The following is a 12,338-nucleotide window of genomic DNA, read 5'->3' as shown; positions in this document are numbered from 1 at the left end:
TGAAATTTGTCGGATACAGATGAAGTGGTATGAAGAGCTATTCGGAAAATATGCGCATTACTATGGAGTTCGTCGAGGATGCCATAGATGATAGCACTAACAACGTTTTTCCAGAATAGTTTTTAGAAGCTGGCGAATGCTTGGACCACCGACAACAACTGTTGAAGTCCTTAGTTACAGTGTTGTTGTATAAAAAAGTGAAATGGCTGGCTGAAGAAAAGTAGCAAGATAATGCGCAACGCCTAAAAAATCGTAAACTAAAAAATAACATAAATAAGAAATAGGTGGTGCATTATTTTAAACTAAAATTCCATTGATTGAAGGCAACTATTAGGTGTGTATTTTTGTGTAAGTGATGTATCATATACATACATATTTAATACAAATTTATTAATATTTTATAAATTTTTCTTCCACATTCAGTTCTTCCATTTTCAACTCTTCTTTATATATTTTTAGGTGTAAATAAGTTTAGTTTAAAAGGTTTAAGTAGTTTTGTATATAGTTACAAATGTATTTAAAATATATGTAGAAATTAGTTATAATTAGTTTTAGTTGTACTGTAGTTTTTCTAGTTTTATTGCACATGAACCTAGTTTTATAAAACAGTGAATTATTAATTAAATCTATGTAAATAGAAAAAATCGTGTGGGAATTTGTGGTAGAAGAGGAGGCAAATTCGCAAATCGTGTGCAATTAAAAATATTTTTTTGTTTTATCGTCACAATTTAAATAACAAAATTACTGATATGCATTTTTTTTTTCAGTGTTTTCTATTTTTCCATTTCAGATTTTTATTTAGATTAATATAATATAATTAAGAAATACCTATAAGTATATTTTATTATTATTTTAATTAAATAATAAATTAATTAATAAAATATAAATAAATAAAAATTAATTTATCTGCATTTAATTCGTTAAATATTTGAGGTTTTGATAATACATACTAAGGTAAGTATACAATTTTTTGATTTGACCACCAGTTATTGTTCACTTCGTTTGCACAAAGCAGCTAAAAATAGAAATTCATACATAAATACGTGAATTGCCACGGTGTGTTTATATGTGCTATGACTTGTGTACTTACAAACAATTCAATATGACATATATTTATAATTACAAGAAGAACAAATTCATTCATGCATATGCATATCTACATACATGAATACGTGAATATGTCACGGTCTGTTTGTATGTGCAAACGTCATATGCTCTTCAATATGCCATATATTCATAATTACAAAAAGAACAAATTCATTCATAAATAATTCTACGTATTCAAATAACACAAACAATAAATTCATTCATAAGAACGCGCGTATTCTACAAGTTGCCCAAAAGCTGCTTCTTCATGGTGATACTAAAAATCAGAAGTTGACGAATTTTCTGATGTTCACTCCAGAAGAGAAAAATGGCAACTTGGGTCATTGCCGATTCAATATTTTTGTTTTTTGATTTTCATATATTATACTACATATGGTTTTAAATTATAAAATTTATGTAAAATTGCCGTTTATATGAAATCCTTTATTACTTCTACATATTCTAGGCAAACTACATATAGTGCTTGTATATGTTTACTTATTATCAATCTTTTATAGTTTGTCGATTTAGCCCATTTTATCTAAATACGACGCTATGAAAATGCAGACCAATCGTTAATCGTAGCATTTCAAAAGAGCATAAGTCACTTTCAATAGCAAACCACTGCAAAAAGGACAAACGAGACAACATAGCCGATCGACATTGTCGTAAAATTGTCGATTGAAACAAATTTTGTCAACTCCGCCACGATGCGCAAAATTCGGCGTCAATATGTATACGAGCTCATATGTATATATGTATGTTTGTCGACAAAATCGTCATTTGGTTTTTTTCAACAACACAATGTCCGCGCGAACTCGCCGTTATTTCGTTGGCTTGCCACCATGCACAGAGGCGTGTCAAGTGAGGACTCTTAATATATTGTATTAATATGTTGCTTACTTGTATTGAAAAATACTAATGCATTAATGACTTATTGACGTAATATAATTATTAGACACGTCAAAATATATATACCAATAAATTCATACCTATAATCGTTTTTAAAATAAATTCGATAAATAAAATATATATCTGAAAGGAGAATTGGCAACATGACCTCTTAGCGATTTGAGATATTATTTTAATTTTTTTCATATTATGCGCTATTTATGGCATTAAATTATAAAGTTTATATTAAATTGCCATTCATATGAAATCATTAACTACTTCTATATATTCTAATCTTGTCGATTTAGCCCATTTTATCTAAATACGACGCTATGGAAATGCATCTCAATCGGTAATCACAATATTTCAAAAGAGCATAAGTCAAGTTTCAATAGCAAACCACTGCAAAAAGGTCAAACGAGACAACATGGCCGACTCGAATTTCGTAAAATTGTCCCTTGAAACAAATTTTGTCAACTCCGCCACGATATGCAAAATTCGGCGTCAATATGTATGCGAGCTCAAATGTATGTATATTTGTCGACAAAATCGTCATTTGGTTTTTTTCAACAACACAATGTCCGCGCGAACTCGTTGTTATTTTGTTGGCTTGCCACCGTACACAGAGGCGTGTCAAGTGAGGGTTCATAATATATTAATATGTTGCTTAATGAGTATTGAAAAATACTGATGCATTTATGACTTTTTTTTGTAATATAATAATAATAAACGTAAAAATATAAATACACATAAATTCATACCTATAATCGTTTTTAAACTAAATTCGATAAACAAAATATATATCTGAAATCATTATGTGGCAGTGCGCCCCAATCCCTCCTTGCCTGCGATCGTTCAACTCGCAAAAAGCAAAATAGTAGATACCCAGCTGTAAGTCTGTAAATACTTGTATATTGACACCCTAAAAGTTGTCTCAAAACCTACATATGGTAGGTTTGGCAACTATGAAATTTCAAGGTCAAAGGTCACAAAAATCGGTTTTTTGCGCTTTCTTTTTAAATATCTCATTTCCTATGGGTTTTTTGCTATTGGTATTTATTATCAATATTGTAGAATACAAAATTCTCTACAAATTTTGTTTAAAAAAATTTTTCATACGCGCGGTCACAGCATCACTTCAGGTCAACCGGTGCCTCCGATCAAAAACGCGCCATATATAGTTGATGAACTATCGATAAATCAATGATTATAAATATTTGTCAATTTTTATTAACTATTATATTATATTTTATTATTTTCTTCATGCCTTAAATCTTTATCTATTCAATAATACTGATCACCGTTTCCTAAAATTAAAAAATAATGAAGGGAAAAACTTAAATCTTACTATAATTATATTCCCATTAACACTAATGACATTTTAATTAGAAAATAATTAAGTGCATCTTCTTTAAAATCTGTAAATTTGTAAATAATAGGACAAGATATTGATTTACTCATCATTTTAATTGGGCGTACACTGTCTTACGAACAAGAAATTTTCTTTAAAAAAGTTGGGAAAGGCAATGTAAAAACGGAGATATACTCGACTAAAAGTTTTGATAATTATCCTCATTCCAAAACACATATTTTATTTCTGCACGCATTAAGTGGATGTGACACAACTTCTGCGCTTTTTAAAAAGGGAAAAAAAGTTTTTGAGAAATTGACCAATTTGGATGAACTAGCTGCAGCATTTGAGGAAGAAAATTGTTCGGCCCAGAGATTATTAGAGAGTGGAACTCAAACCTTATTGGCAGTCTATAATGCTTCGAAATCTGTGAAAAGTCTCGATCATCTTCGTTATATGCATTACGTCAAGTCTACAAAACTTAATAAGCCCGTGCAGCTTTCAAATATTCCACCAACAAGTGCAGCTGCTCATCAACATTTCGAACGTGTATATTATCAAGTTCAAACTTGGTTAGGGCATGATTTGGAACCCCAGGTATGGGGTTGGGCAATGCGAAACGATTTTCTGGAGCCTATCATGACAATTTTACCACCTGCTCCAGAACATTTGCTAAATACAATTTTCTGCAACTGCAAGAGAGGTTGTGGTTCGCGATGCGGATGCAGGATAGCGGGCTTGCAATGCTCTTTAGCTTGTGGCCAATGTAATGGGCACGCTTGTCTCAATGCTCTACCATATCAGAGCGACATTAACGAAGATGGAACTTTTGACCCCGAAATCATGGAAGAACTTGAAACAAATGTCGTTGAAGACGATAATGAAGACCCGTTTGAAATTTACCAGTAGCCGAAAGACGACGATGAAGAGGAAGAAGATGATTAAAATTATAAATTGTAGTTTTTGTACCCTTTATTCCATTTTTTTACTTTTAATAAAAATAAATGTATTGAATGATATTTTTTAATAAATTTTTTTTATTTTTTTTTTATCATGTAAGAAGTTATTAATATTAAAAAGGTTTAAATTCAAATATAATTCCTATATTTTCATTAACAATTCTGCAATTTCATGGGCAGGTAAGTGTTGTTAAATAAATTAATACTGAATAAAAAGTGGATAGGTTAGGAAAAAATGATAAAATATAATATAATAGTTAATAAAAATTGACAAATATTTATAATCATTGATTTATCGATAGTTCATCAACTATATATGGCGCGTTTTTGATCGGAGGCACCGGTTGACCTGAAGTGATGCTGTGACCGCGCGCTCTAAGCCCTCTATCTCGAAAACGGTTCACCGTATGAAAAATTTTTGTAAACAAAATTTGTAGAGAATTTTGTATTCTACAATATTGATAATAAATACCAATAGCAAAAAACCCATAGGAAATGAGATATTTACAAAAAAAACGCAAAAAACCGACACCCTACCATATGTAGGTTTTGAGACAACTTTTAGGGTGTCAATATACAAGTATTTACAGACTTACAGCTGGGTATCTGAATTCCGAGATTCTTACCTAATTTAAGCTTAAATGACTGGACTAAAAAGCATAGATAAAAGTCATTGCTTGTGCGGGGCAAGAAGAAGCAAGCATCAGCGTACGTGTATTTAAGAATGTATGTGTGATTATCACATTTGTGTAAATACGCATAATAAGGAAATATTCAATAAACCTAAACATATGAACATATTTTCCTGATATATTTAATTATATCAGGAAGTAAAATATGCTATTAAAGAAATTGAATTATGATATGCTTAGACTCCAATTAATAAAATAAAAAAATTAAATAAAATTTAATTTACATTACTTTTAGGATTCGAACGTATAGGTTCTTATTCGGATTGTGCTTAACCCCTTCCCGCTTACGACCTCAGCCACCTCAAAGTGGAAACGCGGTCGCTTAGTCACCCTTTTATTGTTATCCTTTTCGCATATTGTCTGGAATTACAAATTCCCTCATCTGGAATTACAAATTAGTACTCAAAAAGATTAACTACCCCCTTTAATTCCAGTTGAGGAATTATTTTCTTTAGTTCAAAGTCTAAATACTAAGCAAAGAACCTATTTGACACATTTGACGCACCAGCTAAAAACAAATTGCCCATTTTATGAGTTCATTGGCGGCGGTGCAGGTGTAGGAAAGAGTCGTTTGATATCTGTCTGATATATCAAGCATTTAACCATTGTTTAAATTCTACACCTGGATCCAATCCAAGTTCCTTAAAAGTTCTTCTTTGTGCACCTACGGGTAAATTAGCATTCGGAATAGGTGGAATGACCCTTCATTCAATATTCTCTTTACCTGTTAATCAGTTGAATAGAGATTTGAGGCCACTTGATTCCAGACTTATCGATTTAAAATTAATCATAATTGATGAAATATCGATGGTAGGTGCTCGTATGTTTAGCTCTGTTGATGCGAGATTAAAACTAATTTTCAAAACAGACAGCCCCTTTGGTGGTATACCGATCATCGTGTTTGGTGATTTGAAGCAACTCTCACCTGTTGGAGATAGGTGGATATTCTCTCCTAATCCCAATGATGCATACAGCACTTTAATTGGTTCCCCTGGGTGGGAGTTATTTAAATACTTTGAATTAACAGAGATAATGAGACAACGGGAGGATCAGGCCTTCGCAATTGCAATAAACCATATGGCATCTGGTACTATGAGAAATGAGGACATATCACTCATTGAAACTCGAGTATTTAATTTCGAAGAAGTTCCCGATGATGCCATACATGTATTTTGGTCCAATGAAGAGACAAATAATTTCAGTCGAATCCCAACTGAAGCTATTCTTTCAACTGCAAAAGACTCAGTTAAATCAATTGGTATAAGTGAAAATGAGAATAATTTGGAAAGAGTTAAACTTTTCAAAACTTCTGAAACGCAGGGACTGCCCTATGAATTGATACTAAAAACATCCGCCAAATATATGATTACAGTGAATATAAACACGTGTTGGTTAATGGGGCAGCTGGACAACGCATGCATATTGATTTCCAATGTTCCTTTCCAACAATTCTGTGGATTAAATTTTTGGAACCTTCTGTTGGTTTGATAGCACGATCAAGAAAGCCTCATCCTCTAGAAAGTTCTTGGACACCAATTGAAAATGTTTTAAAATCTTTTCAATATAAAAGAAATGAACAAATTTCAATTGGAAGAAATCAGTTTCCAGTTGTTCCGTAGTAAAAGTCAGGGTGCCACATATAATAAAGTTGTAGTTCATACTCGACCCAGAATGCCTAGAGCTTCAATATATGTCGCTTGCAGTCGAGCTACTACTGCAGAAGGTCTATTTAACATAGAAAATTTTCCTAACGTAAATTTTCCTTTCCTAAAAAATTTCCTGAATCGGATCCTGTATTTAAGGAACTGAGGGAATTGAACACAAATAAAGCTCTGACAACAAGTTTCAGTTTTATGAATTCCCGAACATCAGGACATCAAATTTTATTCCATAATGTTCAGAGTCTTCATGCTCACATTAATGATATAAATAGCGACTGTTTGATGCTATCTTCAGATATTTTATGTTTTGTAGAAACTTGGAGTTATCCGTGCGAAAATTTTGATATACTCCAATTAACGAGCTGAGGATAGATAGCATGGAAACAAGCAACAGAAATAAACGGGGCATTATAATATATGCAAAGCATAGTATTGCTAGCTCTATAGAACCAAAGGCTGTAAATAAAATTTATTCAGGCCGCAAAGTTTTAGAAGCGCTTTTGTTTAAATATTTCAGTATTAATATTCTGGTTCTATACAGAAATTCAGCTTTCTCTGTCAGATATCTAATTGTAGAACTTCAGAAAGTCCTTACTGCTGAGTTATGCAATCAAAATGTGCTAATTGTTGGAGATTTCAACATTTGTTTATTGTCTACAGGGAATTCAATAGAAAATCTGCTCCAAGAAAAAAACTTTAGTTCCTTGCTTGGTGTAGAATATTCAACTACACCTGACGGTACACAAATTGTTTGGGCATTTTCAATCATGGATCCTTCCCATGTTAATGCAATTACTTTTGAGACAGTACACAGCTATCATGACAGTATTTGTGTCTCTATTTCCAACTAAAGTTTTCAGACTTATTGCAATAGTTCTTCATTTTTTTTTCAAATATATATTAAGAAATGGTATAGCAATTTTGACAGTAGTTTTTAAGACAATTTTAAGAAAAATATGTAAATAATCTAATTAAGAAAATTTAAATTATATATATAATTTGTTTTTATATTATAGGACATTATTGTATAAATATGTAATAGAAATTAAATAGTATAAGGAGAAAAGAAATATAATTTGGATATATGTATAAGAATCTATATAAAAATTTATGTTTAATATGTAAATATTATATACTAATTAATATAACAATATAATTTTTAAAGTTGTTAATATTTATTATTTTTAAGCTAAACATGTCCGATATCGATAAAATAAATAAAAATGTTATTCATTGTCAAAAAATGATTTATTTTCATACTCCTCAATACAGTTGTAATTCATTCTACAAGTATATAAAATAAATTATAAGCGTATACAACAAAACACAAGAACGATTGCTCTAATTATTGAAAAAATAAAAAGAAATCTCAAACGAGTATACCATTTGACTATGCGAGAGTATAAAATAATCGGTTGCATCCGAACTTAGCCCTTCCTTACTTTTTATACTCTCGCAACCTGTTGCTACAGAGTATAATAGTTTTGTTCACCCAACGGTTGTTTATATCACCTTAAACTAAGCGAGTTAGATATAGGGTTATGCATATATAAATTACCAGCATAAAGAGACGAGTTGAAATCAGGGTGGCTGTTTATCCGTCCGTCTGTCCGCCTGTGCAAGCAGTAACCTGAGTAAAAATTGATCTTTATGAAACTTGGCACACATGTTTCTTGACCGACGGTTGGTGTTGCATATGGGCGTAATCGGACCAACTCCACGCCCACAAAACGCCAATAACCAAAAACAAATAAATTGCCATAACTAAGCTCCACAACAAGAAACAAGACTCTTATTTGGTATACAGGATCACATTAGGAAGGGACATCTGCAGTTTAAATTTTTTTTAAAAAGGACCTAATAGGATTAATGTGCATATCTCCAATACCACTGAAGCAATAATAAAAGGAAATTCACTGGGAACCAATGTTTTTAGCATCTCTATCGACGGTTTGAAAATGGGTGAAATCGGGGTACGACCCATATAACGGTACTGTTAAAAACTACTAAAAGCGCGATAAATCAAGCACTAAACACGCTAGAGACATTAAATTTTATCTCTGGGATGGTATGAGAAGACTTTTTAGGAACCGCGTAAACGTACTAATAGCTGCAAGAAAACCCATATCTTGGGATCTGCTCAACCGATTTCAACCAAATTCGGTACACAATATTCTTCTCATATTTCTATATTATAGTACGAAAATGGACGAAATCGGATAACAACCACGCCTATTTCCCATATAACAGCATTTCCAACAGGAATTTCCATCTGATGTTTTCACTTTCCAGTATGCAAATCAAGCAACAATGATTATATAGGCGTAAAACTGACGCCTAATACGTGAATAATACGTTTAAAGTATGCCACTTTGTGACCAAAAATTGTCTAAATCGAATCAAAACTGTTCAAGCCCCTAGGTACTGAATATGTGGACCCCAGTGCCTATAGTTGACTTTTTACCGGAAATATTGGTCAACATAGAACAAGGCGGCAAACCCCATAAAGAAGTCAAAAAGGAGTATACCATTTGACTTTGCGAGAGTATAAAATGTTCGGTTACATCCGAACTTAGCCCTTCCTTACTTGTTCGTTTTATTTTGGGGATTTAGAAATATTTAGGTAAATTTCAAGTGATGTTTGATAGTTAAATTTTTTATCATTTTTTCCAAGGTCAAATATTTGGTTAAATCGATATCACCTGAAGAACAAATGTACGCAGCAGAAAACAAGGTAATTTCTTTGTTAAAAAGATTTGAAAATGGAGCATCAGTTCGAGACTTCATCGGTAATTCATTCAAACAATTCACAAATATTTTATACTAATTATTTTGACATCCTTTCGCAGGTGCATACGAGGTCCCATATGACGACAAATTGGAATTGGCCGATTTGATTCGATTGTTCATTCAAGGAAGAATTAAGCAAAAATCAGAAAAAAACGGGTGTTTTTGCACGAGAATGAATTATAAATTTTAATTTCTTTAAAATTTATTTTTGAAAATTATTTTCGATTTTGTTCAAATTCTTCAAAAAATTATTAACATTGTTAATAAATTTTATTTTCTATAGGTCAAATTTCGATCACTGGCGACCATAGTATTATTAATTATTCTTTTATAGAAAACTCGTTGCTACGATTACGAACTGTGGACCTAAATGTTAAAATATTTAATTACGTTTATTTATTTAATTTTCAATGTTTTAAATACTAATAGCTGCATTTGCAAGTATACATTTGCTATTAAGCATTAATTAAGTTGAAGACATAATAAATATTAAGAAGTAGTAATTTTTAAATTTAATTTTAGCTTTTTGATATAAAAAGTTTTGGTAATAAAAAGTTGTATATAAATTTCTTTCATAAATTTCTATTAAACAATAATTGAATTCCTATTAATTAAATATTATTGCATAAAAACATTTAATCTTAATATATAATATAATAATCTTTTATACATATATTTGTTTGATAAATTCTTATTGCATGTAAATAAAAACAATAGTTTTCCTCGCTAAATAAATACTAAAACATATACATATGTATATTAAATTTCGTTAAGTTATTTTTAGCCTGCTCTATAAATATATAAATGCTTTTCTTTATGACTGTTTTTTATTTAGTACCTATTTCATTGCGGTACGTGGTCCTTTTTATAAATGTGCATTTTTTAATTTGTAATTTAAAAAAAATTTATTTTCAAATTTTTTTTCCAATTTTCTTTCAGATAATATTAATCTTTTCTATCGGATATTATTACTATTTTTATTTAATTAATCTTTTTATCAGATTATATTAATCTTTTATTTCAGATATCAATATTATATTTATTGAATAAATATTTTTATACTCTAAACAGGGTATATTAAGTTTGCCACGAAGTTTGTAACACCCAGAAGGAAATGTCGAAGACCCTATAAAATATGTACGTAAATGATCAGCATGATGAACTGAGTGGATTTAGCCATGTCCGTCTGTCTGTATATACGAGAAATAGTCTCTCAGTTTTTGAGATATCGATCTCAAATTTAGAAGATGACTGTTTCTCTCCAAAGAGCTGCTCATTAGTCGGATTGACCGATATCGGACCACTATAGCATATAGCTGCCGTTCAAACTGAACGATCGGAATCAATTGCTTGCATGGAAATCTTTCATTTGACGAGATATCTTCAAGAAATTTGGAACGGAGCATTATCTAAGGCAATAATGGAATCTCCGAAGAAATTGTTCAGATCGGATCACTATAGCATATTGCTGTCATACAACCTGAATGATCAGCATCAAGTTCTTCTAAGGAACCTTTTGTATTTGTGAAGCGTTTTTTCTTGTTTTCAGATAATATTATTTTTTTATTAAATATGTATATTTGTATATACATATATATTATATATATAGTTAAAACTGTAATTTTCTCAATAATTATTATTACTACTATTATACAATAATTATAATTAATTCTGTATAAATGATACATAAATAAAGAAAAAATTAAAATATTTAAATGCGTGTTTAAAATTCTAGTAATTGTTTAAATTAGGAAGCAGACAATGCAGCCCTACTTCAGCTGACGATTAGGGATATTAGAACAGTTCAGTAATTCTTTTTTTTATATGAAACTACTGAATGTGTGCAACAGGGATGTATGATCACATGTACACGTACGTGTAAGGAGAAACGTGGATATCATATGCACGGCGCCACATTTTACTGGCAGGGATTGCCAAACTTACTAAAACAATTCTCACTCACACTTTTTTAGTACCCCACTCTCACTTCTCGAACTTGAACGGCGTCTTCATATCAATTTTTCTTGGAATTTGAAAAATAAACTTTTGAAAAAATATTAAAGTTTTAAATATGTATAACTAATATTTTTAGGGCAACTTGTCCAGAAATTTTAAGAAAATAGCAAGAAGAATAACAGAATTCAACTCCGAACTCCCCTTGACATTTTTACATGGACACCTTTCAGCTGTCGCTTTATTTTCATCTTATCAGTTGATAGTTTCTCTACTTCCCCTGAATTTTTCAGACGCAGTAGAAATCTGGACGAAATGAGCAACTGGAAGTCAACAGAATACCGTCAATTTTTATTACAATCTATATATAATATACTAGCTGACCCGGCCACGCGTTGCTGTAGTTTGAAACAGAAAATTTAACACAAATTAATATAACATTTATTCAACAAATACTTTAAAAATTTTTGTTTAACAATTAATACTCTAAATTAATAATTAATAATTGTAATAAATCACAGTTCCAATGTTTAATGAAGCGGAAATCGGTGTACAATATTTTTGGTCAATCGGTCTTTGGTTAATACAAATAAGCTTGATGGTCTTCCTACTCGTGAACAGGCCACGTATAATTGCCCATGAGAGAAACATGGATTTTCCAAGTCTAAACCGCAAATAGACATTGTTTGGCCTTGAGATTTATTTATAGTCATCGCGAAAGCTAAACGAATGGGAAACTGTAGTCTTTTAAATGGTATGGGAGAATCGGATGGTATCATCGGAATACGTGGTAACAAAACGATTTCTCCTTTAAATTTTCCGGTCAAAATAGTTGCTTCAAGAACGTTTCCAGTGATTCTTTTGATCACCAACCGTGTACCGTTACATAGTTTGGGAGGGTTTAAATTACGGAGTAAAATAATCGGTGATCCAATTTTCAATCGAAGATTGTGTG

At 31.2% G+C, this 12,338-nt stretch overlaps 1 protein-coding gene across 3 annotated transcripts in view; it reads right to left on the bottom strand.

Moving 5' to 3' along the window:
- The window catches only part of LOC106622153 (uncharacterized), a 737,325-nt gene that overhangs the window by 75,131 nt on the left and 649,856 nt on the right, over positions 1-12,338 (bottom strand). The window contains exon 17 of one of the 3 annotated variants that reach the window (XM_070112915.1): positions 1,001-1,015. The exons of the other annotated variants lie outside the window; for them this stretch is intronic. The gene's annotated coding sequence lies outside the window, so the exon portion shown is untranslated. Of the gene's footprint in view, positions 1-1,000; positions 1,016-12,338 lie in introns of those variants that run through there. 3 annotated transcript variants of the gene reach the window in all.

Source organism: Bactrocera oleae, chromosome 2 (genome assembly GCF_042242935.1).
Source record: "Bactrocera oleae isolate idBacOlea1 chromosome 2, idBacOlea1, whole genome shotgun sequence".
NCBI lineage: Eukaryota > Metazoa > Arthropoda > Insecta > Diptera > Tephritidae > Bactrocera > Bactrocera oleae.
The sequence above is the reverse complement of the archived record's forward strand: the minus strand, read 5'-3'. Positions and strand labels throughout refer to the sequence as shown.